Genomic DNA, 27,262 nt, shown 5'->3' on the forward strand with positions numbered 1-27,262 from the left:
GCAATGCTGATGGAGCACAGAGGTCTATCTGAGCTGGCTTAAAAGACTTCTGTCTTCTCCTGCTTCTCTACAATCCATTTCTGAGTATCAGGATATCTTATCTTAATTCTCATATGCAAGACCTTAAAATGGAAATATGCATATTTTTATTTTACGTCTATGAATAAATTTAGTTGTAGTTGTAAAATTAGTTGTAGTGATCACGTTCTTATGTGGGTATGAGGTTTATAAACCCTAGTAGAGATAGCATGTTCTGTATGTGTTCATATGAGTGTCCAGCAGTGTTCATATTATTCTGTGCCTGTGTGTTCACATGTGTCTTTTGGAAAATAAGCACAATGAACAACAATATACACATACACACACACACACACACACATATATATATAGCAACAATGCTATATGTGTCACCATTCCATTTTTAACATATTTTTTTCTAGAGTCAAATATGACTGAAACTTATCTGTGGTCTTCTGTAACCCCATGAAGATTTTTAGCAAAAGTTGGACTGAGTTATTGAAGTCTGAGCCTTTTTTCTTTCTGATAGAGTAATGCAAATGATTAATGTTCCAAGGCTTCGCATGGCGAAATGCTGTCAGTCAGAATGATCTGTGTCAATAAGATCAAGATGCTGGATGCCACTGGAATCAAGTGAATGGTTGAATCCCAGATCAAAACATCAAAAGCAGAATAAGCTTTGCCATGAGCCACTGCGAAAAGAATCCTGCAACACAGTATTTTACTTTTTAGCTTATAAAACAACGATTTCATGTAATTCCTGAGCTTCAGGATTATCATACTAATGCTTAGCCATATACGTGTGCATTGTATTGCTAATAATTAAAAGTGGATTACAAGACAGGATGGTGGAGGTTGACAGAGAAATATTTCCAAGATTAGTGGAAAGAATAGTGAAATTATTAGTTATTATTATAGTGAAATATTCTCACAATTTGAAAATGGTTCAGGTATGGGCTTTCTGTGGGACTCTGGTCTACTCAATTTTCCCTGCGTTTTGACTTAAACATATAATAACATACATAGACAACACCTTGCAGTGCTATGGAATTGACAATTGACATTCTTTGACAGGTGCCCTGATGAAAACCAAAACTGCTCAAGCTCAAGGCTCGGTTATTTTTCTGTCAATTCCAACTGAGTGGGAGAATGACTATAAGTGCATCTTGACAGTACTATGCTATCAATTCTAAATTTTTCGGGTAGACATGAGATAAATGAGATTGAATGATGACTCCTTTCCCTTCAAATGGACAAACTGAAAAACAAATGAGGAATATCTGTTCTGTTAAGCTTTTGTTAAAGAATCTCTGATTTATTTTGCTTGGATCTCTTGTGAAGAAGCACAAGTACTAAAATTACACTTCAAGCCTGAAGAAAAAAGAGGATTGTAACTTTGTGATATATGTAATTAGACTGGAAAAGATAGAGAAGAACTTTGGTTTCTGAATATCTCAGTGGGTAGTCTCCCTGCTCTTATTTCAGTATTAAGAGACTCAGTAAATTCCTATTCTCTTAAATTCTACAGTTTCACAGGTCTGACTGAGATGTGTGTTTAACAAACTCAAAAGTTCAGCTGGGTGGATTACCATTAGAGCACAAAAACAGCAAAATCTCAAGTGAATAATGAAAATTCTGATACAGTTTGCATTAGTTCCATATGCTACAGTGAGTAATAAGCAAAATTTTAACAAATGTATGGGAATCGAAAAGGACTGAGTATTAGTATTAAAAGCATTTCCAGAAGATAATGATTCAAGTTTCATAAATTTGTTTGATCTTTATTTCAAATAGAAAAATAAAAGTTATGCTCCCAGCATTGAAATAAACTTCCATAAGCGAAATAGCAGATATTTTATAAATCTTCCTTTCTTGTCTAAGCTTAAATGACTCATGTCCAGTTGCATTCCCATGTGTCTCAGTTACCTCTGCCAAGTTGGCTCCAGGAAAAAAAAAGAAAAAAAAAAAAGTATTCTGTTACTCTTGTTTTATAAAAAGGGACAAGACAAAGAATTTCAAGTCACGGTTCCTAACAGATAAGATGAATTTTCTCTAATTAATATATCTATTTTCTGTCCAACAGAATTTGCTTCTCTCTCTCATGCTACTGGAAAATTTATGCATATCTTCAGTTTTAAAGTGACACAAATGATTGAGCACGCATTTTTAGTGTCCACATTTCATAAATAAGACAGTAGTACTGGAAAACATTCAGAGAAGAACAACAGAATAATTAAACTTACAGAAGAATTTCCAAAAGTGGAAAGAGTAAGTGAGAAATCTTCAGTATGTAAAGACAGACATATGGAAAATACTTATGTTCCTCCAAAAGTAATGTCTCCTACTTATCTCTATGGAAGCTACCACTGATAAAGAGCACAATAACTCTGTTTGATAGAGCAAATTCTCAGCTGCAAAGCTGTTTCTCAGCATTAGCTATGTATTTTTGCCTGTGATGTACAAAAGGCTGCATGCTGCACTTGTAACAGTCTTCACCACTGTTGTCACCACTGCTGAAATGCCCTACTCATTGCCAAAATGCAACACGCACTGCCTCACTGTGTTCACATCCATTCATTGGTTTCCATAAATGTTCAGCAAGTGTCAAGTAATGTCAGTAGTTGCCATATTTTTCTGCATGGAGTAATTCAATTCCACACCTTTGCATGATATGCGCTTCCATATCAGACACCATTTTGTCAGACTGCCCCTCTGCTGCCATCTGTCATATGGAAAATAAATAAATAAATCAAATAATGGAAGGAACACTGGCAGGAACTTCTACTGCCATACCACCCATTTTTGCCTCTGCTGTTGTGGGCCAACATAATAAAGTAGGAAGCATTACTTTTGGAGCAGCCTTCAATAACATAGGTCCACGTAATTGTGGGTTGCAAGAAGAGAACAGACATGGATCCGCTGTTCAGGGCTTTTTTAGGGATGAGATCCAAGAGTAGTCAGATGAAGGCAAGGGATGCCAGCTTCATAGAAACAAGAGCTGATGAATCTTCACACAGTGACTTGAAGAATTCATCGCTGAAGGATTCTGAAATGCTAAAAGTGTACCTGTATTACCCAGAAGAGTGGATGAGTTCAGGAAATGATTACAAAACACATAGAAACCATATCTGTCAAAGCAAGACCCTGAATTGTGCTTGGAGTTTGGGAGAGTACTACAACAAATGATGGAATACACTTCCTCTCATAGGACACTCCTGCCTAGAATTTTACTGGCTTTTTGCCACAAGCTACTAAACCTAAAAGGGCTTAGATGGAGGCGGTAAGGCTGTAACTGCATTAAAGTTAGTTGGAAAACCTTCCATTAACTTCAACACAAGTTATCTCCTTCATTGAAAGAAAGCAGTTATTATCTTTCAAGCTTTACTTCACCACAGCTTTTGAGTTCAAGGTGTTACTTCTTACAAGTAATTAGATTTATGTACTCTACGCCTGGCAAATCAACACTGCCTTTAAGAGAAGGTAACAACAGTGTTTTTTCCAACACTTTAAAAGGCACAAATTATCAAGAGTGGCTGACAGTTGAAATAGGAGTCTTTCACTCTGAATTAACTTTATGTGGAAAAAAATTGTTTCCTTTGCTCAGCTTCATCTATTTGTTCAAGTAGAGTATATTCATTTTTATAGATCTCTTACAACTTTTGGTAGAAGTCTTGGTATCTGTTGCTTCTTATTCAGCAGCTAGAGAATATTTTCAGAATTAAATATAATTAAGAATTTTCTATCACCCAAATAAGGCATTCATTTTGTTCTTAAAAGCAGCTTGGACTGATACAGTTGAGCAATTACGTGCACATGCATTGGGCTTATATGGCATGGTCTGGGTAGTGGGGAGCTTCAGGGTGTCCTCTGTGAGTAGAGCCCAGCACTGTCCCATGTCAGATCAGAGCCAGCTCCAATGGCTCAGCTCAGCCAGAGCTGAGTCATGAGCAACACTGGATGTCCCTCTAGGAGAGGAGATGTTAGAAAGGGAAAAACTGCTGTGCAACAGCAGCTGGAAGAAATTTTCTCCTTCCAGTCTTCTGAAGAGAAGTGAAAGAGCAGCATGCAGAGCTTAGCCGCCCATTAGTGTGAATCTGTCACACCACAACACTACATTGCTGACTTATGGTGTCACTCCTATAAACACTATTTAAGGCACTAGTGATACAATAGTATTTTGTTTTCTTTTTCTTTCCCACACATTTTAAGTGCATTGTGATGTATCCCTTGATTACTTTAATACGAAATCTCCAAGATGATATACAGTAAAGTGTTCCATCCTTAAATGCCAATGCACTGCTAAGCCAACCAATCCTACAATTCATGCTATTTTTCAATCATAACAGCTCCTAAACTTTGACAGGCTGTGAGACAACTTAGTTGTTTAAGTAAGATCAGAGCTGAAGTCAGTGGCAAAGCAAACTTTGACTTAGCTGGGTAGGTAATTAGGCACAGCTTATGGAATAAGTCTTTGTAGGGCTGAGGTTATGGAAATGATAAATTAATTAAACAGAAATCCTAGATTCATTAAATGTGCCAGATGCTATAGGTCAGAAAGCTATTAAGACATACACATAACTAAGTACAACAGTAGTACAGCTACACTGCAAATAGAGTTGAATAGTTCCAGTTACTGCAAATCCTAAAAAATGACTATTTCTCAAATTACTGCTACCTATTTCAGTATCACCTATACCAGCAAATGATAGAGTGCTTTTCCGCTCGCTGTGATCTGGCCTTACTGTTACCACTCAATCTTTTAATCTTCTACTTCAGCAAACCATGACTTTTCCTATTCTTAAAACCTCTTCCAAATCACTTCAGCGTTTGTCTGTTCCCTGGTGTGCTTCCTCCTATTCTGTGCACTTTATTTAAACAGTCTCTTAATCTGTTAGAATTGAACAGCTGTTAACACCTCTTTTAAATTGGTCTTAATTACTATTCCTTTCCATTCTCATCTCTAATCCATTTTACACCTGTAATCCTATAGCAACTGGTTTCCAATTTCCTTTCTTTTTTTAAATAAATTAAATGAGACATCTTCTTGTTTTTAGCAGTGTAAAACACTTGGGGATGCTTTCATCTATTTATTTTACTTCACTTGTGTTTCTGACAAATGCTGAAACCTAGAAAGTCAACAGAGAAAGACAGAAGAGTTCAGGATGACAACTGTCATTCTTTTTTGCAAAGTTAACCCCCTGATAAGAAACAGATTCATTGTCAGCACTCTAGAGGTACAAAACTAAGATTACTTAAGATCTTTTATTCACAAAGGGGTTTTCAGAGTTTGTTTCAGTCTCTAGTATATTTGAAGATGAGTTTCCCTTGAAGAAATCTATTCAGTCTCTTTGCACTGGCATTCAAGGTTTATTTAAACAGCTCAACGATGAATCCCAATACCCTCTATGTCTATCTGTGTTCTAACACAAGGACAGAGCTAATGCTTTATGTTCAATAGGGCACAGTAAAATAAATATGACTAAAAATTGAATATGTGATTAACAACAATAATCACGTGTTGTTGTTGGTAGAATCTTCAAGCAGAGAAAGCACACTCTGAAAACGTATCTCTGCAAATGTCCTGTGCAATCAATGAATAAAAGCGCCTTCTTTACGGTCCTGAGCAAAGTAAGTCTGTGTCTCACCTATGTTATTCAGAACAACTGATGCTAACTTCACTTAAACTAACAGTTTTGTTTAGCATACACCTTTTGGCTATCACCTCTGATTCTAAAATGGCAACCCAAGCCAAATCTTTGTATTTTATCCATTTTGTTTTGGTATTAGCACTAACACTTGAAAGAAGCACACCAGTTACTCTAAAATTCCCTTTTTCACTGAAAATGTATCCTCATCCTCTGTTCGCATTACAGTTCTAACATTTAAGGGCAGGAGATCAGAAAACAGAGTCAGTTCTCAGGCATCTGCCATGGCAATGACCCTGTGAAATAGCAGCAGGATCCTGAAAGGTCAACTACCTTTTCCTTTATTATTACACACCCTGTGGTCTCCAAACTTGGAAGCAGCTCTCTGAAGAAGTTCTGAAGCTGCATAGCATAACGGTCTCCTGCCTCCTTTCAAAAGCTTCCTCTGAGAGCTTCCCTGTGCAGTTTACTTAAGGATCAAATGGTTAAAAAACATTGTTCTTGGGCTTATGTGGATGTGATTAATAGATTGCTGTGTTTTAAATGGATAAGTTGTTATTTCTACATAAAAGACCAGAAAAAAAATCCTTCTGGAAAATAAACAACATGAATAATACTGGTTCTATCCTAGTTAAGCTATGTTTGCTACCAAATTTAAGAAAAACATTCCCTAGTAGGAGCTGCAACTGTTAGCACAGTGTCAGGGCTGTCAGCTCCATGCCCAGATGTTGCTGGCTGTTACAGAAGGCTGTCTCCTGGGACTTTCTAAACTTGTAAAGAAAGGAAGTGCCTCTGTACTGCTGTTAATTTTTCATACCCCAGTAGGTTGCCAAAATAGTCAGATTTACAGTCCTTGGTTGCTTGTAGTGGCAAATAAGCTATAGTTGGCCAAGAATTAGACTTAAATGCCATTTAAATCATATAAACAAATGCAGTGAGAGTTAAATATTCCTGGCCAACAAGATATAGTCAACTATCTGTGTATGAACATGTGAAATAGAGAGATGCTTTAATGGGCTGTATTCCTGACCTCAGGATAGATCTTCTCTTTCTCTCACAGGAGCGAAAATTAACTTTTAATGTGTACCAGTAAAAGAAGTAGTGCCCACAAATATGTACATACATGTAGAACTACATATGTGTTCTTCTGTTATTTGTGTATATGTAGATATGTTTGTATAATGCACATACACAAACACGTAAGTATCTATAAGCACATTTGAGCACAGAATACAATTTGATCTGTAAATCATTTTCTTCAAAATATTCAAACTACAAAGATACCTGCTTGCGTTTCCTATAAAACTTGCTAGTGGAATCCCCGTGTTAGAAATTGACTCTACCACGGTGTTTAGAACTTAGGACAGTTGTTGGGACACCAGAAGACATTAAAGAAGTTGGAGAAACTGAACAAATGTCTTGATGATTCCTACAGAACACAACAGCCGGTTGACATAAATAGATAAAACATTAAAGTAAAATCGTGTTTCCATATGTTCAGTGAAATATGTCATTTACTGGAAGTATGAACAACAACTTGAATGTATTGAATATTGAAGAGTACAGTAGGGTTTGTCTTAGAGAAGAGACTTCCAAGACTCACTTGTTGCTTTGATGTGCCATCATCTTGAACTGGCAATTAATTTTCTAATAAAGCTGTCAAAAATTGTTTAGAATGGTTCCTGGAGGTTCTGTAAATTTTTAAAAAAGAAGATTGGTTTAAAAATTGCAGGTGTGGTTTGTTTAGTTTAAAATTAATTTCCCAGCGGCAGAGAGTTGCAAGCATTCTTTCTAACAGATATGGTGAGATTTTAGTCCTTGTTAATTGCATCAGTATGCTTGAAGAAAACAATCGTTGCTTCTCTCCATTAAAAGATTCAATGTGAATTGCAAAGAAAAATATTTAGATAAGGAATGATTTGAGAGAATGGTTGAGCACTCTCCTCACATTGTGGGGGCTGCAGCCATGAATGGTAACAATGATGGCAAACAGATGAGTGTTTTAGGCCTACATATTTTTCTAAAGAGACCAACATCAACAAGATTTTGGAGTAGGTTCTCGGCAACTTGTAATTGCATTAGCTGCATTGGAATGGAGAATGAGACCAAATTTATTTTTTATAAACCTCTAAATTATTGAGAAGAAACAAGAAGCTGCCAGAGCATTATAATTCTCTTGGAATCAAGGGGGCAAATTTTTGAAACAACATCTTCTGTCTGAGGCACCATATCTATGATTAACGAGAAGCACTATTGTTTCATTTTGTGTTTTGCAAAATTTCACATTAGGGCGTTAGAATTTCAAAGGACTTTGACCATTATCATCATTAACATCTTTGGCTATAAAATGGGCTTGTTAAATCATAGCTACTTGTACAATAAGAGCAGGAAGTATTAAAAGTTTCTCAGACATTTGTGATAAAATCATGGGAAAAACATCAAATAGCGAGTTATGTCTCTGTTAACCAAAGTAATGCTTCAAAGTACAACGCCAACATGCAGATTAGCAACATCTCCAATATAATTACATTACATGTTAAATGCCTTAACGGCATTTAATGGATCCAAGGTAATGAATTACTGTAGTATTCGTATTTTCTATGTCATCAGATAAGAAATATTCACCAGAACTTTCAAATTATATCCCTTCAGCCCGGATTCAGGCAAATATCACATATTGAGGAAAGGCGTTAAGTGAATTTTTAACAAGAAGCACCCCATGAAGTTCTGCTGACAGCAGAACACACGGTAGACAGACTTCTTTATGTTTAAACACTTTCTTGAAACCAGGCTTTATTGGAAAACACAGGCTGCATTTATTTTTTCAAAACAAAGTCCATTATGTGCTGACCATAAAGCTTAGCCGTTTTGAGCTGTTGATTGTTTCAAGTAATTTTTTATTGCAGGCTTTAAGAAAAAGGTTAAAGGAAAGTGTTAAAATAACCATAAAGAATCAATTAGTCAAGATAACACTAGAGGAAAATAACTAAAATGTTGTTTTGCCCCAGTATAATTGTCTTACCTATGTTTGCAGAAGGAAATCAAGCCCGAAAAGATGTCTATTATGTTACTGACAATGGGAATATCATGGAATATATGAGCATGAATGTGTTAATGTCTCTGGTAGTCTTCATTGTCCTTTATTTCATGTGACTACTTTGAAATGAGAACTGATGTTTCCATTTTTGTTTTGTAGTTTTAGTTCAGGACTAAGTACGTATACTTACCTATATCATCAGTTTTCAACAAGTGACATCAGTGCCTTGGGCTAGCTTCCTGGTTGGTTTTAAAAAATTAGTACAGCATATTCTTTGTATTATTATTATGAAGCCTTATTAAATGTGTAACTAGGAGGTACTCTGATCAAGAATATTTTAAGAATAAAGATGAGATTAGTATCTGCAGTTCTAAGAATCCAGAAAAGACATACAAGGTCAGTTTGTCATCCTAATCCTCCTTTATTACTAATGGGAAGAAATGCACCTCCTGCACAGAGCAATTAATCTCCTTCAAGACAGGTCACATGAATCACCTTAAAAAGTTACTAGGTTCCTTCTACAGGCTATAAAGTCTAGCATGCTTAGTGTTGAAGTGTCTAAATAAATCCAAAAAGAAGAAGTTAATGGCTCTTGAAAGGCAATTCTATAACTAAGATTCATAGGACAAAGTAGGGAACTATTCTGCAGACAGCTTGGTTTGCATAGAACCATAGAATCATTAAGGTTAGAAAAGACCACTGAGATCATCCACTACAACCACCAGCCCATCACCACTGCACCCACTAACCACATCTCTCAGTGTCACATCTACACATCTCTTGAACATCTCCAGGGATCCACTAGATAATAGATCTACAGGGAAACTGTGTGCTTTTGAAGGTGGTAGCAGTGGGCTTTGCAGGTACTTCTGTGCTATAAAACCAAACAAGTTTGAAAAATAAACTCACCATACCAGCACAAACAGGTTCAAGAGATTTACTGCAGGTCTAATCACTTCAAGTGATTACCATCAAAAAGGAAAGGGAAACATCTCTCCCAGTCCACAATCAGATGCTGTCAGTATATGCAAAACACAAATGGGGTATTTTAGTTGTTTTCCAGAGGAAAATAAGCAGGGTTTATGCAGCAGGCAGTGCTGAAACATAGCAGGAGGATTTATTTTGAAGTGTTTTGCTAATAACAAGCATTTCCACATGAACAGAGATTAAAACAATGATGTCATTGCTGACAGATGATTTTCATTGTAATTATGTATCCATTACACCAAGATGCACTGTAGAAATAGCAATGTTGAAAGCATTTGGGAAGAATCTGTCCTTGCTTTGCTTTGCTCCAAAGAAGCAGGATGTGTTCTGCACGAGAGAGACATCTTGCACTAGCAGGAGGTAGGCTGTGAGCACCCAGAACTGTGTGTTCTTTTAAAATGGTCCAGTTGACACTCCTGTTTTCCTTGGCACAGCCACAAGATTTTTTTCAGCTACCCAACCCAAGAAATTCTTTAAAATTCTGAGAACACACAACATGATATTTGAAATAATTTAGCGTGGTGTAGTCATATAGTTATTGTTATGATCTCTGCGTCCATACCATGAAGGTCAGTAGTACCTTGAGATATTCAGAAGAAAGAAGACACCTATTTTCTGGCCACTCTGAATATGCATTTTATTTTCTTTTGACATCACTGGGATAAAATTAATCTCATCCACATTTAGATGTGTAAAATCCAACATCAGCAACAATAAATACCTGCAGAGAGCAATTCCGCCTACTCTACAGGTGTATGAATTGCATAGTTTAGCTTGTCCACTGGAAGTTTATCTACGTCTCCAGACAGTATATGCAGAGCATAGGTACTTGGTTTGCAGCTGGCAACCAAATCTGTGGTGTCTAGCTGAAAAGAATCTGACTTTTTGTGCAAAAATCCCTTTTTAGAACTATTCAGGATTTGTCAGTAAAGACATTTTTTACATGGATCATTATATACAAATTTATCAGGGGAAGACTTAAATCAGGCTCAATATGACCTTGTATCCTCTGCTGCATCCCTATCGTCTGTTCCTACCTGCAGAAAGTAAATGATCTGTTCTGCTTTTTAAAATGCAAAAACTAAAATTAAAGCATTTCATTATTTTATGTAAGTGTAATGTTTAAATTCAGAAAACAAAGAAAGTTTCCTTGGGAATAAATTTGGTGTTGCTCTTTCTTCTTCGTCTAGTACATTTAGTTCTGACACCGCACTGCTAGTCTGCTGAAGACAATCTGTATGCTACAGAATACTACAGATTTAATCTTCAAAAGAGTATCCTCTAGTATTCTTCTCCAGATTTATGGCTACCCAGAAGGAACAAAGGCAAAAGCCTGTCCATTAATCTAATGAACTCAGGGCTGCATTGATTTTCCTAGGACTGCTAACTTCCTGTGGTTTAAGTAGGTATCTTGATTAAATGATGGTTAAAGTAAGCAAATTGAATTCCCAGTTGATGCAATGCAGAATCTACCATAGGAAGGTCCTTACTGGCAGAATGCCTGCCTCTTGTAAGGAGAGCCCAGGCAAGCTTCCCGCTACTATACATTATGGATTAGATTCAGAATTGTGTTGATGCTCCTCTCATGCTTTAGGGCCTGGGTTAGTAATCACCCCTGTTACTTGGCCATCACAGAGAGCATCATCAGCTCTCTGACAGCTGCTACCTCTTTGTGATGGACATCAAAAATCAAAAAGAAACAAACGTTTTAGGTAAGCACTGACAGTTAGCAGATGACAGTGTTTAGAAGAATCCTTCTCTAAGTAAACTGGGTTGCAGAGGGGGTAGTTGGCAACTTTCCAGAAGCACACATCCAGCACACAGTTGTGAGTTCATGCTCTATGGGAGTTGTTTCAAAAGTAGCACAGAAGTTTGGGCAAGTGCAAGTGTATGTGTGTGCAAGTATTTTTAACCTGTGTTTTAGTTTGATTTTTGGAATCTTCACGCCCTACTACCGCAGCTCAGCTGGGATTCAACAAACACATCTTAAGAAGGCAGGCTCCTTGCCTCAGGTCCTGCTACACAACAACCAAAGAGAGATTGCACTTGTGGAGGATGATGGTTTTGTTCCAAAGGAGAAGATGAAATAGAGAGATTGGTCGCTCTTAGCTTCTGCTTCTCTTTCTCCAGGAGAAGAAAAAAGAGACTACAGGGTCAGTTCAACAGCCAACACAGAGGTATTCCATGTCAGTTTGGACACCAGTCGCTGTATGATACATGACCTATAGGAGGCTTGTGTCCTAGAGTGAGAGGCAGCCACAGAATGTACCTTAAGTCAACTAAAAGGACAGGATGCACTTCTGCATGGCCAACTGAACTGTACCTCACATGGCCAGCTGGCAAAAGGACAGGAGGAGCAAGAGCCCACGGCATCTGCTTTTCCATTCTCATTTTAAGCATGAAAGACAGCAAGAAGAATGTATTTCTGGTTCTTAACACTGGTGTTAGAAGGAATTGCTTAAAAAAAATAGAAAATGAAAATAACTTGTGTATCAGGAAAATACTCATGAAAAACGAACGTGCTGAGATCACAGGGCTTGGCTACTTCATTGACAACCCATTCACAAGAGGTGGGATTGGGGTCTCTGCCTTCTTGGGGTGGGGAGGGCTGCTAGTCCTCAGTAGCTTTTCATAGTATGTGGAAAAGTACCCCTGGAATAACCCATAATGTATATATTTCAGAAAATTCCAGGGGAAAATCTTTTTCTCCATTTGTTGTTCCTCTTTCTATTCATTACATAATATGCCAGATAATATTACTACCATCACACTCAAATGGTTCCCCTGACACACATGTGTGTGAGAGAAGCTCTTCAGGTGGTGTATCCAGCACAGGCTCAGTGACCAAGGTATTGCAGAAGTTGTCCTAGACTGCAAGGGATAAATCTGACTGGTTCAAACTCCCTGTGATACATTAAATTCACCAAACTGAAGGAGTTCTCCTGTCCTCCCTCAGCCCATGGTTGCTGAAAAATAGTTTAGCTGCAAAAAAAGGTAATTGTAATCCAAAGTTCTTTTCAGCTCTTATCTCTCACCCGTCACTGCCTAAATTAGAAATAAATGATTGAGAGAAGTGGAAGAGTTATTTTATGATTCAAACTGATACATAAGTTTGATAACGTAGAACAGAAGAAGAAAGAAAGAAAGCAGAAAGACAGAAAGAAAGGGGGAAAAAAAGAAAAAAAGAAAAAACAGCCCTGAGAAAAAATGAGAATGATTTATTTTAACATGGGTGTTACTTTCTTTTTCCTGTGCAGCACATTAAAATCCATTAATTCCTTTGTCAACTTCACTGTGCAAAGCAATTACCTCTTATTCCAACTGTTTTTCAGATTCTGTTTGACAGAGAGCTAATGCACCTAGGAGTGACATTTGCATAAAAATCTGTTACAAAAGGAAAAAAAAAAAAAAAAAGGATTCAGTTGTGTTGGCTTTCCCTGTTTTCACTGTACAAATCATAGTAATTAATCTGTATTTAACCAGTTGAAATAATTTTCCAGCAACAAATGTCAATGGACCTGAGGATTCTGGCATCTCCATTGCTGGTGTTAGTGTAATGCTGTGCTCAGAGTAAGGGCCAGGCTCTGCCTTTCACCTTCCAGGGTAGAAGCAGACCTTCTACAGCAGATAGTTTCTGGAATCTTGTTTGATGACACAAAATGCAGTGATGTAAAACTGATTTATCAGCAAAGCTTCATCTCCAACCTGCTTTCAGGAAATAACAATATTATGCTCAGTAAAGTCACCAGACTATAACCCAGCACACCTGAAATCTGAACCTGATCTGACACTCATGAAGCCACGGAATGTCTCAATAGAGCAGTGCTTCCTAAATTTTTGCCTGCTTTTTCTTGAGATAGGTTATAATGATCCTTTCTCCCCACTTCTATGTTGTCTTTCCATAAGACAAGTCATGCTGACTCAATCTTTATTTTCAGAAGGAATTCAGTCCTTTTCAGCACTGATTACCAGAATGGCCAACGTAGCAGAGCAGGCAGAGATGCTATACGAGATTTTCCCTGTTGATTTTAACTCCTCACTCCAATGAATCATCCTCATGAAAAAAAAAAAAAACTTGGCAGATTAAACAGTGTACTGGCAGGGAGACAGGTCTCAGGTGTCGGGGGGAGCAGTCGTGCTCCTTTCTGTTTGTCACCTAAGGCAATATACACATACAGACAACGCTGAGAGCTGATTCCTTGATTCCTTAATAGATTTTTCTACATGAGTCCTCTGATATAAATTTGATGGGCTGTCCACAATATAGAAATGCAAACCCACTTCATCCAAACCAGAGCCACTTGGCTCAGGACATGATATTTGCAGCAAAAATACTGAAAAATAGGCAGAATCGTACCTGATCTAGAATGACCTCAGCTGACTTAATACTGACAAGCAGTACTTGGCTCTATATAGGAAAGATAAAGAGAAATGGAATTTCTTTCTGAAGCTATTTTAAGTGCAATGACTACTATATATAGTGTCAGAATAAGTGGCTGAAGTTAAATTTAAAAACAGACATGTTTATGTTTTGCTGTTTCCAAATACAGTCTCATGTGTTCCAAAGTCTGAACAACAGAAAAAAAAGAAAGAGCAAAAACTATAGTAAAAAGCCCCATCCTTTTGCAAGCAAAGTGAGGTTTTTCAGTACCTTCAGAGGGTAAGGTAAAAGGAAAAACAAGTGTCATGAGACTATCACCCATTTTGATATTAAAGGATTCTTCCTGAGCCTTGTCTGTGAGCTGGCATACTGTCAGGTCCCCTCTAAGTCTGTCATTAGCTATTCCAAGACAGCTGTAAAGCAGTCCAGTGCATCTGACTTCTCTGTACGTCAAATTCTTGCCCATGTCAATATAGTAAAATTAAAGAAATTGTACATATTCCCACAGATAACCTTGCTAACCTATTAGAGTCTCAGCTTTGGTAGAAGGAACACAAAGAGTGATACATGCATGCTATGTCACTGCAGTATAATCAAACTTAACATTTCAAGTAGATTGTGCTCAAAGAAAGATACTCTAAGGCCAGCATCTAATTTATTGCATGGGACAAAAACTATTTCCCATTCTGTGCTTTCTGCACGCTGTAGAAAATCCATCCATGCATGAATTCTTGTACAGAGAAGTGTTTCTTAAGCAAAAGCAAGGAGCAATCTCTATTTCACAGTCACATAATTGTAGGGCTTGGAAGGGACTGGGGATCAAGTCCAACTCCCTGCTTTTCACTGTTTGTTTTTGAGGAATACCCTTTCTCTGGAAAACAGAAGAAAGGCAGAGCGTGGAAAGTGATCTTATTTATTTCCACCTAAAAGGTGTGTCGGAATTGGAAGAGCCATCTCACTTCTGGGGCATGCTTCAATAAATACAATTCTGGTTACCATGCTAACAGGAAACCACTCAACTGAGTGCAGTAAAACAAAAGTGCAGAAATGACATTTCCTTGTAGAAAGAAGGAAATATATTCAATTAACAAGACTGCAGGTTTTGCCAACCGCAGAGAATTTCACAGTTCTTCCCTTTTGCAGAGTGCAATCTGCGGTCGGCACGTAAGGCTCCTGAGCATCAACTGCTTCTTCCCAACAGGACCTCAGCCTCTGCCCTACGTCCTGAGGGCCAGCACCTCCCGATGCCAACCGGGTGAACCCCACCACCCTCTCCGAGCGCCCTTTCACCGCGCAGCTCCTTCATCAGCCTCGCATTTCCCATCCTCCCGGAGTTCTCCGTCAGGACCCCGACCCTTCCCAACGGATCACAGCGCGTCCCCTCGGGCTCCGGGACCGCCCGCCGCGGCCGTGCGGTGGGTGCGGGTGCGGAGCGCTGTGCCCCAGAGCGGTACCACTCCCGGCCGCCGCTGTCCCGCAGGTGTCACGCTTCGGGGATTGCTGATGCGAGGGGAAAAATCCCACGTTCTGTTCGGACACGGGAAGGAGAAACTGTCTTAATTCTCGGGTTGGGAACAAAGTGGTGCGCAACGTCGCCCCTTGCCCGTGTAGGCGCAGAAGTGACATGGAGACTTTTTGTTGTAGAGGGTCAAGAAGGGAACCAAAGATTTAGAAGGAAAATACAGCAAAGTTACGGGGAACTTACTTGGTTTAGGTGCGTGTGTTGGCAGCCGGCATCTTCCTTCCGAAGTTCCAGCGGGTCACATTTTCCCCGGGAAGCTCCCTTTTTGTAAGTTAAATCCCTCTGAGAAATGTTTGTTTTGTTTCTCTCCCTCTCAGCCACTTTTCCTCATTTTTGCTTTATTTTCTCCATGTCTGCCCCCGGTGCAGACGCTCGGACGCTAGCCCACCGGTTAGAGGCTCTCCATCACTCCCAGCCCAGGGGACCGCGCCTGCCGCCGGGCTTCGGAGCAACAGATGCGAACCACGACCTTCCCCGGCTGCTCAGTGCGGCTTCTCCTCCTTCCCTGGGAGAGCCTCATGCTGCCCGTCCAAAGTAACGGCTCCTTCCGACGCGGTGCTTCTCCCCCGAGCGCAGCGCTGCGAGGCAGGAAAAGGACACGGAGATAAAGGGGAAAATCACCACAGAGAGACACTCGCACCGGCTCGTGCCGCCCGCGGCGATGCGCTCCCCGCGAGCCCGGCGGCGGCTTTGCCACCGCGTCCCCTCCCGCCGCCGCCCCCGCCGCGCTCCCCGCGCCCTTCGCCGCCGCACTGCAGCGCCCCCCTGCGGGCGCACCGCACACTGCGGCCCCTCCGCGTGCCCCGGGGATGGAGGGGGGCGCAGCGCCCACCCAGCGATGGAGGTGTGCGGGTGGGGACAGCTGAAACGCCGAGAGATCGCGGAAGAGGAGACGGTAGCTTCGGCGAAAGTTCGCTGCCGTGCCTCTGGGAAAGCCCCCGAAAAGCCAATAAATAAATAAATAAATACATAAGTAAAAGAAATCTATGTATTTATTACTGTTTATTTATTTGAGCCCTTTCTAGGACCTGGACACGCTGCTGACACAGAGCAAGGCACGCATCTGCCGCTCACTGCGTGCAGAGGCCGCGGGGTCTCGGCTTTGGCGGTGCCCGCAGCGACCACCCCGGCGACTGTCACCACGCACCCTCCCCCCAGCCCCGTGCTCTGGGTGCTCCCGGTGCCCGGTGAACGGCCGCCTCTGCGGATCAGCGGGGGGATGCAGGAAGGAGGAGGAGAGCAGAGGGATGAGACGGGGCCAGGAGGAGGGATGTACGAAATGCAAAACGCACGAGTACCCCTCGTGCTGAGCTTTGCCCGTATCTCTAGCGGAGACTTGAGAGCGCTGAAGTGTGAAAAGCTTTGTGTGGAGCATAAGTGTGGTCATGCCATTACAGTAAATGAGAAGAAAGTGCCAGGCGCAGATGGCAGCATACAGCCCCAGACCTCCACGGGCAGCCCAGAAAAAGAAGCATTAAGTGCAGCAGAGGCTGAGTAGAAAGAAATGCCAGGTTCATTCTGCTCTGGGATTTTCACAGTTGCAGCTCCTGCATCACTGTGCATGCTGCTGCAGTACAGATTTGAGGCATGCCCCTAATGAGCTGCTGTGAAGATTTCGGCAGAACTCAGTCCTCTAGGGAGCAACTCAGAAAGCAGTGAGGTGCTGTGAGCAGTACAGCACAGGTAACGCGGCTCTGTCTGTCTCAGCCACCGAGATGATAATTGCACTCCTGAGATCAGCTCCTTCTAGCTTGGGTACAGACCAAATGCCAAAAGCAGCTACGCTGGGTAATGATCACTCATTCAGTACACATATGTGCATTGCAGCATATGTAGGTAAAGGGACAACTCCAAAAGTAATGTCTCCTATGTTGTTATGTTGGCCCATGACATCAGAGGCAGATGTTGGTGATATGGCAGTAGAGGTTGAACCTTCCCACCAATATCCCATTACATTCTGTTTCTGTGCGACAGATGGCAGCAGAGGGGCAGTCTGATACAATGGTGTCTGACATGGAAGTATATTTGAGGCAAAAGGTGTGGAACTGAATTCCTCCATCTGGAAAAAATGGAACCCGCAGACATTCATTGATGCTCGCTGAACATTTCTAGAGACCAAACAGTGGATGTGAGCTCAGTGAAAGATCTATGACACCATTTTCCCAGCAATGACACCATCAGCAGCTGGGAAACAGTGGGTCACTGCTGCTGGTACAGATTTTTTTACAAGCACAGCATGCAGGTTCTTGTTCACTGCTGCTGAAATGCAGAGCTCATCGTGGTGACTGTGTTGAAAAACAGTGTTCTGCAGCTGAGGATTTGCTCTACCTATTAGTGTTAGTGTGCACTTTGTACCTGTTGTAGTTTCCATGGAAATGAAGGCATTACCTTTGGAACAGCCTACATATATGCGCACACATACCCCCACATACACACAAAAAAGGGATGAGAGAATTAGGTAGATAGTGGGACCCTGTAGAAGCAAAGACAGCCTACAGTGTAGTGTGGAAAAGGCCGGACCATTGGATTGCATTGGTGATGCTAGTGAGAGCTCATCTACATAGCACTAGAGTATTTGCACACCTTGTGCATTAATTCATCAGCTGCTATCAGCACCAGTGAGATTAAGCCGCACTACTACAGATTGGAAGTGTAGACAAAATTTACTTTCAGAGGTTTTTGATGCTCACTTCCAAGAGCAGAGTGCTTTTTTCCCATACGTTTCCTTAATAGATCTTGAGAAGTCAAGTTCTATTTTGAGTGTATCATGTTTAATTTATCACAAGCAAATGCCTCTATAATTAACAGTATTTCCTATGGTTTTTTTATGTGTTTCGTTGTGACATTTCTTCTTTTCAGGGTTGAATGCAATGTGGTGCTATCAATGCGCTTTACAGTTTCTGGCATTTTACATATGATAACCCATTAGCAGTCTCCCGTGGTCTTGCCAGTGCTCATAATTCCCAATTAAATTAATGTTCAGATAAAATCTCCATGGTCTTACCCAGATGAAAACAAAGTAAATAGAATTTTATATCTGATTCAAGACAGTGGCGTCAGAATCACTGCTCTCCTGAACTTACGCTGATATATTTTATTCTCAGCATGTAGTGAGATGCCAAATGTCTCTCAGCAGTAGATGATGTGGCAGGGAGAGAGTGGCACAGGGAGAAAATAACACATTCTGTGGAACCTGTAACACACTCCACAGTTGCAGAGGTTACATGGTAATAGCATGACTGGGAATTCCTTTAGTTCACTCACAGTGTCACACCAAGTTAGAACAGAATCATAGAAACATAGAATTGCTCAGGTTGGAAAAGATCTTAAAGATCATCAAGTCCAACCACAACCTAACCATACTACCCTAACTAAACTAATAACCCTCGGCTAAATCATGCCCCTGAGCACCACATACAAATGGTTTTTAAACACATTCAGGGATGGTGACTCAACCACCTCCCTGGGGAAAATTAGGTTTCCCTTGAGACCTTCTCCATTTCTCCTCCTATGCCACATCACTCTCCTCAGAGCCTGGCAGCTGACCATTTGCAGTTCAGCTAAAATTTATATACCCGAAATAGCAACTAGGATGGTCTGCTCCCCTTCACTATGCAGATTGTACAAATGCTACTAGAAAGTATTTCTTATTTTATTTCATGAAAAAAATTTACATAGAGAAAAAAAAAGACAGATTGAAAACTAAGAGACAGATGGAAAATTTAGCAGGCTCTAATTAATTTAGCCTTGTACAGTCATTGGCTACAGGTAAGAGCATTTACAACAGGTGTAAAGCATGGTAACTTTATCAGAACCAGTGAAGCTAAGTTAGCTCATTTGAAGCTATTTTACATCAAGGAGAAAAGCACAGCAGAAATTCTGGCCACCCAGGTAAAAGATACTGTAACATTCGTCTATTCTTTTCATGCTAACATTCTTTTCAATTTACAAAAGCTTCTCTTACCACTAGCATGAATATTTAAAGTCATATGACATTTTCACTAAGGTGGAAATTTACATGTGATAGAAAAGAATTTATAACAAGTATTTGAAATAATCTAATCAATTAGTTAAGATGAGAAAATTAGGATAATAGAGGAAGATTTCCTTAAGTTTGTATTGTTTTCATATAACTTCAAATATGCTTCTAGTGATCTACTACTATTCATTAGAAATAATCTAACTTGAAATCACAAAGTACAACACTATGTCATGTTTTAGTTTAGAATATTCTTTCAATAGTTGTTTTGGAGACTGCGTTGCTAAAAAAAAATGCAGATTATCATTTTTTTTCCCTCTGCATTACTTTAATTTATGAAATCTGTAACAAGTTAATTCCATTAGTTCTATTGTTACAGGCCATGCAGTTCTCCCAGCCAGAACTTTTAGCAAGTGGTAAGCTGTTCTTGCCAGCCCACATCAGGCATTCCTTATTCTTCAGTCTTTCCTTCCCCATAACTCAGTGTATTACCATTTATGTACTTAAATACCATTAGTAAAACTAATGTTTTCAAAACTACAGACTTGAGAAAAAGAGATCCTTTTTAATTAATGATTGAAGAATGTGAAAAAAATTGCAAAAGAGAAGAAAAACATAACATCGCAAAACTTTTCTTCTCAATTGAATATTTACTCATAAAATCATGGAATCATTAAAGTTGGAAAAGACCTCTGAGGTAACCCAGTTAAACTATTAACCCATCACAACCATGTCCACTAATCCATCCGCCAGTGCCACATCCACCTGCTTATTGAAAACCTCCGGGGATGGTGACTTTTGGGATATACATCTTCTTGTGAAGGTATAACACAGGGAAAAAGGTCATGAGAGAAAGAGATAGGAAGACATAAAGGGAGGAATATGTAGAAAGTGAGAGGCTGATCCGAGAATGTGAGTAAAGAACTCTACTCTCCTTAAAGCAGGCAAATTCTGACCTCAGCTGTGATACTGTTGGGTTCAGGCTGTTATTCTATGCCAAAACATCTAGAATCTTCATCTACTTTTTTTTTTTTTTTTTTTTTTTTTTTTTTTTGTTCTTTGGTTGATGTAGGCAGGGCAAAACACAAGCACACCACTGGAAAAAAAAAGGTTTGATATTTGGCCAAACTTAAGTGGAGCTCTTCATCTGAATTTCTAGATTTCCAGGTTATTAAGATGAGAGGATATTTGTTTTTTATATTTCAATAGGGAGAAACACATATTTTAGTTTTATTAACAGGTAAACTGCTATTTAATTTTATTTTTGCAGCTTACATTAAGGACATGTATAATTCTACATAGACTTCTCATTTTATTGCTATTTTAAAATTCATATTTTTAATGGACAGCAATCAGTTAACCTTCTTTTACACAACTGAATTTGTCAGTTATCCAGAATTCACATTTATCATTTTTTCTAGCATGCTACAAGTCTTTTCTCCTTTGTTCTTCTACCTTGAGTTTTGGAATAATTTTAGCTTATTATCATGGTATTAGAGTTTGGAAGTTGACACACTGATGTTTACTTCTTTCTTTTACATTTTTTTGATGATTTTCAAAGTTAGTTTTGACCTCTGTGATTATTTTCATATGTCTGTGTTTCCCAATAAGTGCTTACATTCTTTCAGAATACCCAGATGTTGCATTTTTGAAATCTTTTAGCACAGAGTTCTTTAGGAAAACACAGGTCTAGTGGATCAAAGGCAGTGTTTGATTGGAACTCAGCTCCAGATCAGAGACATCTGAATTGAAGCATGCACATTTGAAGTGCTGAGCATCTTCCACTCCCTTTAGAGTCATTGGAAGTCTATTCCATACCGTTAAGAAAGCTTAGTGAGAAGTTCAGCTTTGAATATAAACTTTGATTTCTGGATGTGATAACTAGTCTAAGTACTCTATTGAAAGGCACCAAAGTAGAGGTGCCTCATGCTATTTGAAGTTCCAAAGGCTGTCCAAGACATTTGAAGATGATGGGCAGGTAGGATTTACCTTGCCTTGCCTTGACAAGAACTTGTCTTACAGGTGACCTGCAGTTTTCCAGAGGTTAGATCACATATTCTGTGTCATCTCACAGGGCATTGGACCCCTACACACAGGCACTTGGATCCACAATAGATCAGTCTTGGCTCTAGCAGGAGATCACACACCTATATCTCATAGGTAAACACCAGCATTGTAGACACATAAAATCAGGCATTTGAATCACAATATTAATTATTACTAATAATTAATTATTAATAAAATATTAATTATAATTACAAGGGAGAAGAATTAATACAGCGATGGCAAAGGAAAGTTTGTTGAAGAAGAGTAGAACATAAACCTCAGCAAAGGTTCTTTTCTCATTTTTTGAAATAGGACAGTAACCTGGCAAAGGGTTTGAAATTGTGGAAACAAATGGGATATTTTGTTTAAGAGCTAGAGGGAAAGAAGAAGTGGAATTCCAGGGTAACTAGTCAAGCATTTTAAGTATTTCTAAGAGTATGTGAAATAAACAGAAAGAACTAGATGCCTTGCTACACAAACAAGCTATAACTTAATTGACAAGAGAGATCCTTTGTAGGATAAATCAGAGGGTTGGAGAGTTGAGGGTACAGGCTGTTCAGGAAAGAAAGGCAGGGGAAAAAAAAGAAGACAACATTCAATTATGAATAGTTTGTCTTTGATCTTCTGAAAGAGATGATAGATATGCCAAAAATCTCTAAAGAGAGAATAAATAGGTTTAAAAGAGGGATTTACCTCAAATAATCAGTTTGGGAGAAGAAGGATGTTGAACACTTTAAACATATATTTATTTATTTATTTAAAACAAAAAGGAAAGGAACAGAACCTTCTCTGGAAACTTTTTTGGAGATGTGGTTATGTATCTTCAATACATACAATATATCTATACTAAGGTAGAATATGTCTTAATGTGGGAAAAATGCGAAGGTGAAGGCTGATAATCTGATGAGAGTGACTTTGAGATGATAGAAATGAGAAAAGCAGAGTAACTGAAATGCACTTCAAAGAAGGAAAATGGCTACAACGTCAGATGACTGGAAGGGAAGTGCAGAGATTTTAGTGAAACAGACTCAGGAAGAGGCAGCCATCAAAAGATGCTGGAAAAATAAATAAATAAATAAATAAATAAATAAAATAAACTGTAGTAATGGCATAGACTTTCAGAATGTATCAACAAGAGCATAAAACATGAGAAATCATTGTTCTCCTCTAGCTGAACAGCAATTTACACCAGTTTTGGACTTCATGTTTGATAGTATTGTCGAGAAAAAAAAACAAATAAATGCAGGGAGCCCAGAGATCAGGTCATCTTTGAGAAGTATTTCAGTGTATTTGGTCTGTTCTGCTCAAGGAAAGATGTTTTTAGGCTATCGTTATATAGCTACATCATTCACAGTTGTATAAAATACAGTTGTACAGAGACAGCTAATGGACTTGAGAGGAATAGGATAAGTAATCAGATTTTTGTCTTAGCAAGGAAAATCTAAGTTCTACATAAGTAGGATGTTTCTAACTATAAATTGAGTTAAATATTGGAAAATTTCACTCGTGGAAGATGTGGAATCTTTATATTTGCAACCTGTGAGCCTTTTTCTAGGAGTAGCTTTATTTCCTATTTTAGGATTCTTTAGGTGGCCATAATGAGACATTTTTTCCAAAGCTTAGTGTACCTCTTTTTATATACGACATTTTGGGAAAGTGAATTTTCATGCTTTTAGGAGACGAATGCAGCCAATCTGTTTGCACTCTCAGATGCCATTTGAACTGTGTGACTCAAATTTGAAAGCATATGTAACTTAAGAGAGCAAATAAAGCCTCTGTCCTGGGTCTTATATATGAAGTTGGTGAACTCTTACTTTTGGGCAGAGTCTCATTGAAGCTAGCAGGGCTTCTGAACATGTGAACACAGGAATTTGTTTTGTGCCCATGGTGTATTAGGTCTATAGGAAGAAGATTGAATTGCCTAACCATACACAATTTTAGATTCCTGTGAGTCCATGCAGGGACAGCAGATATAAACTGAGATCTGCACCCACCCAAAGGCACACCAGGGATATCCCACCACTTGGATGTTCCACTGTGCCTATAAAAGCATCAGCAACTGTTGTCTGTGCCAGCAATTATTTTCACTTCCATATTTTTTCAGTTAACATTCTGGTAAAACATGCATGCTTTTTTTTTTCCTTTGACCCCCCGTCTGGTACAAGTATTGATACTAAACTGTTTTAAATACAAATCAAGGACTAATTACTGAAGTCTTTGGGGAAAAAAAAAAAAAAAAAAAAAAACATCTCACACATAATTCTTCTTTCTTAACTGGACGGACACACACACACACACACAATCAGTAATTTTTTAGTGTTTGAAAAAGGAAGATGCTTTTGAAAATGTATGGCCTTTAGGGTATACTAAGGATCTGTCTCCTACTATCTGCAGAATAACAGAAGTTTAGCTGGGTGGTGAGATTTGTTGAAGTAGTGTAGAACCTGAGATACTGTATGAAGTTTTCTCATTTGCTGAAGGATGCAAGTAAAAGAAGAAGGATGATAATCAGGCTTGAAATATCAGTTCTGTTTCTGCCTTGTAAATGCTTCTTTTACAATGCTTCTGAGATTCAGTTTTCTTACTTGTGTTGTGACAACTGTGTTTCGTTATCACAGGGTTATGGCTGTGCACTCAATGTCTAGTAGGAACTCTTAAAGGTCTGCAAAGCCATGAAACCCCCTCTAAATTGTAACAACAGAAGCAACGTGAGAGTTGCCAACAGTGGATGCTGCAATGATTGTTTTTCAGATAACAATCAATCTCTGTTTTAGATGTTTTCATGAATGTAAAGCTTCAGAAGAGGATTATGTCTGTGTCTAAACTACTGCTGATAACCAATCCTACTATGCACACTGCATCTAATCGTTAAATATTTGAGCTTAATGGAAGTACTTGTATATGCATACTTATTGCAGCAGGTCATATCAGTGTCCTGTGGGGTCTGAACTTACTTTCATCCAACATCTGGTAACAGTTTTGTTAGTCAGGCCTTTTATGCTTGTATATAGACAGGGCAGAAATAAACAAGAATTCATTAACTTATATTATTACTATCACTTTGGAGTGCCTTGGTGGGTTTTTGTGGGTTTTCTTTGTTTGTGTACATGTTGCAGAACAATACCAAAGGGTGTTCTTGGATTTTAAATTGCTTCATGCAGCATTCAGCTATATGTTTGGAATTACATTCTCCAAGTACTGTTAAAATCAGAAATAAATTTATTTTGTGTCTGATTATGTGTAACAGCAAGATAATTTTTTTTTTTTTTAATGTGGATTTTCAGAACAGTGCTTGATGAGTGTTCCTGGGAGACAACTTACATTTTTTTGCATCAGATGTATGCCATTCTGTTCTTCTGTTACTCCAGTATGTTGTGTCTGTTATTTAATGAAGAGAAGGGCAGAAGCTGGTCGTGGGGAAGGGAAGAGCAAGTGTGCAGAGAGTACGACTGTATGAATTTTCCCAGCCCTATGATCAATTGTAGTTCCTAGGTGCGCTCTTTCTGTAGCGTGACTTATCATCGTTGAAAGACCGATAGATGGTGCTGTGGAGACAATTTGTGCAAGGTGCACATCATCTTAGTCGTCCACATCTGCATGAGGGAGGAAACAGGCTCATACAAAAAATTATTTCTACCTGTATCTTTTTTTCTTTCTTTCTCTCTCTTTCTTTCTTTTTTATACAGTGTTTTCTTACAAGCACATTTTTTTTTAGAGTTTCATGCTCAGTTCTAAGTCAAAGAACTGAAATTGCCTGAGAAATGCAAATAAAAGTGTAATGCATATATGTGTGTATGTATTTAGGTTTTGTTTTTATTTTTTTATTGAAAGGGAGAAGCTTTCCAACATTCTACTTCAATTCAGTGTTCTTCTGATGCTATTCTCACTGTACAGTGGTCATATTGATTTTAGTTTGACTCAGTTTGGTTAAGATCTGTAGTATAAGATGTCAGCTCTCCTTTATTGTGTGTCTTCATGTGCAAAGCTTTAATCTCTTGTCACTTAATCACTGGCTATGCAGGAGCCAATGATGTCAGCTTTCCTGTATCTGTTCACTGCCTCTGGTCACTGCTGCCCTTGCTGGGAGAAGACTGATTAATGTAGACAAGAATAATTTATATTCCATCAATGATACAGTAGAATCCAGAGTGTAGAGATGTAAGACAGTCATTTTGTTATCTCCAAGAGACCCTGAAGCCTCTTTGTCTCAAGATAGTTTGGTACTTGATATGGTGCTCAGAACTTGATTTAATGGGAGCCTACTACTTGTGCAGCTTCTGAGACCTCTGGTGAGATCCACTTAACCAGATGCTAAACCTCTACAGTACAGATGTTCACATGAGATAGTTCCTTGCATACAAACTACACTGTAAGCAATAGAGACAGAATATTTAAGCAGTATATTTTCTTAGATATGATTAATCTTGCTATAGGGATGCCTGTTTTTCTTTAATGACTAGGAAGATAGAGCACTGTTCTTAGCCTTCATGTGAATACCTGCAAAGAATCCTCTCCTTGTAGCCGAAAGAAATACAAGATGGCCTTTCAGAAAAGGAAATGTAAGCAACATTGTGACTTAGAAAGAATTTACAATTATATCTGTTGTGTAGAGACTAGGCTGCAGTTGCATAATCTCAGATGCAACTCTTAAGTCAAGATCTGGTTTGTTTTGTAAGTAACATATCCTTAATTTTCTAGGTATCATGTAGTCTATGAAGAATGTGTAGGGGATGATTGATTGCTTCTGCATCACCGTTAGAACTGTCCCCTAACTGGAATGGGAACTAGTGGAGATTTGAGCAGGCAATTATGATTTGTGTCTCCTGGGCATGTAACTTAAACATGGCCCGATAGTCATGGTACCACATCTTCCAATAAGAAAATTTAGACTTGTCAGACTTGGAGATTAGATAACTAATTAAGAGAAACTCAGTACGGGAGCAACTGCATTTAATGGCACCATTTCTAAAGTGAAAATTTCTGTGGGGCAATAAAATATGATATGAATATCTTTTGAATCTATGCTGTCTCATTGTACACACTCTCAGTGGAGTGCTCTAAATGGAGCACTCAGTAGTTACTGGTCTCAATAGTTACTGGTCTTTTCCAGGTCTGTAAAACCTCTCTAATCACTGTGACTCAAACATCAGAGATAGAACTGAGAAAAACAATGAAAACCTTTATTTAATTTGTTAGTGTTTTTCTATAGAAACTCCATTTCAGATCAGTCATGAATATTTAGATTTTATAAATACTGTTGCATTTTCTCAAATTTATGAATTTCTAAAAATGACTGTGAACGTGCTAAGTACAGTTACAAAGGAGATAAGCACTCAAAAGAAGATGATGCAGTTAATATAAATAATTTTTTTAATATCTGAGTGAGAGAGATTAAGAGAATGTGTTTATAATAATCATCCAACTTTACTTGTGATGTTTCTCCAGGGGAGAAAAACATTTGAGGCATCTGTCCAGATAATTTGAAGTAGAGTTGAAAGTCTATTTGGATAGCAGCTATTTGGAAGTTGCTGTGAAAAATGGTAATGTATACGTGTTCTCACCGAACAAAGGATATTTATTGCAGTGGAATAATCTGTGCTTGTGTAAACTAGCACAACTCTGTTATTAATGATGATGGCTAATCCCT

General features: G+C 38.8%; 1 protein-coding gene across 1 annotated transcript in view; it reads right to left on the reverse strand.

Annotated features, from left to right (window-relative positions):
• The window catches only part of TRPC4 (transient receptor potential cation channel subfamily C member 4), a 143,691-nt gene extending 127,432 nt beyond the window's left edge, over positions 1-16,259 (reverse strand). The window contains exon 1 of the mRNA XM_042868153.1: positions 15,774-16,259. The gene's annotated coding sequence lies outside the window, so the exon portion shown is untranslated. The remainder of the gene's footprint in view (positions 1-15,773) is intronic.
• Between the last annotated feature and the right edge of the window lie 11,003 nt (positions 16,260-27,262).

The sequence above is a fragment of the Lagopus leucura genome, unplaced genomic scaffold (assembly GCF_019238085.1).
Source record: "Lagopus leucura isolate 7727_CA_CO unplaced genomic scaffold, USGS_WTPT01 Super-Scaffold_100001, whole genome shotgun sequence".
Taxonomy (NCBI): Eukaryota; Metazoa; Chordata; class Aves; order Galliformes; family Phasianidae; genus Lagopus; species Lagopus leucura.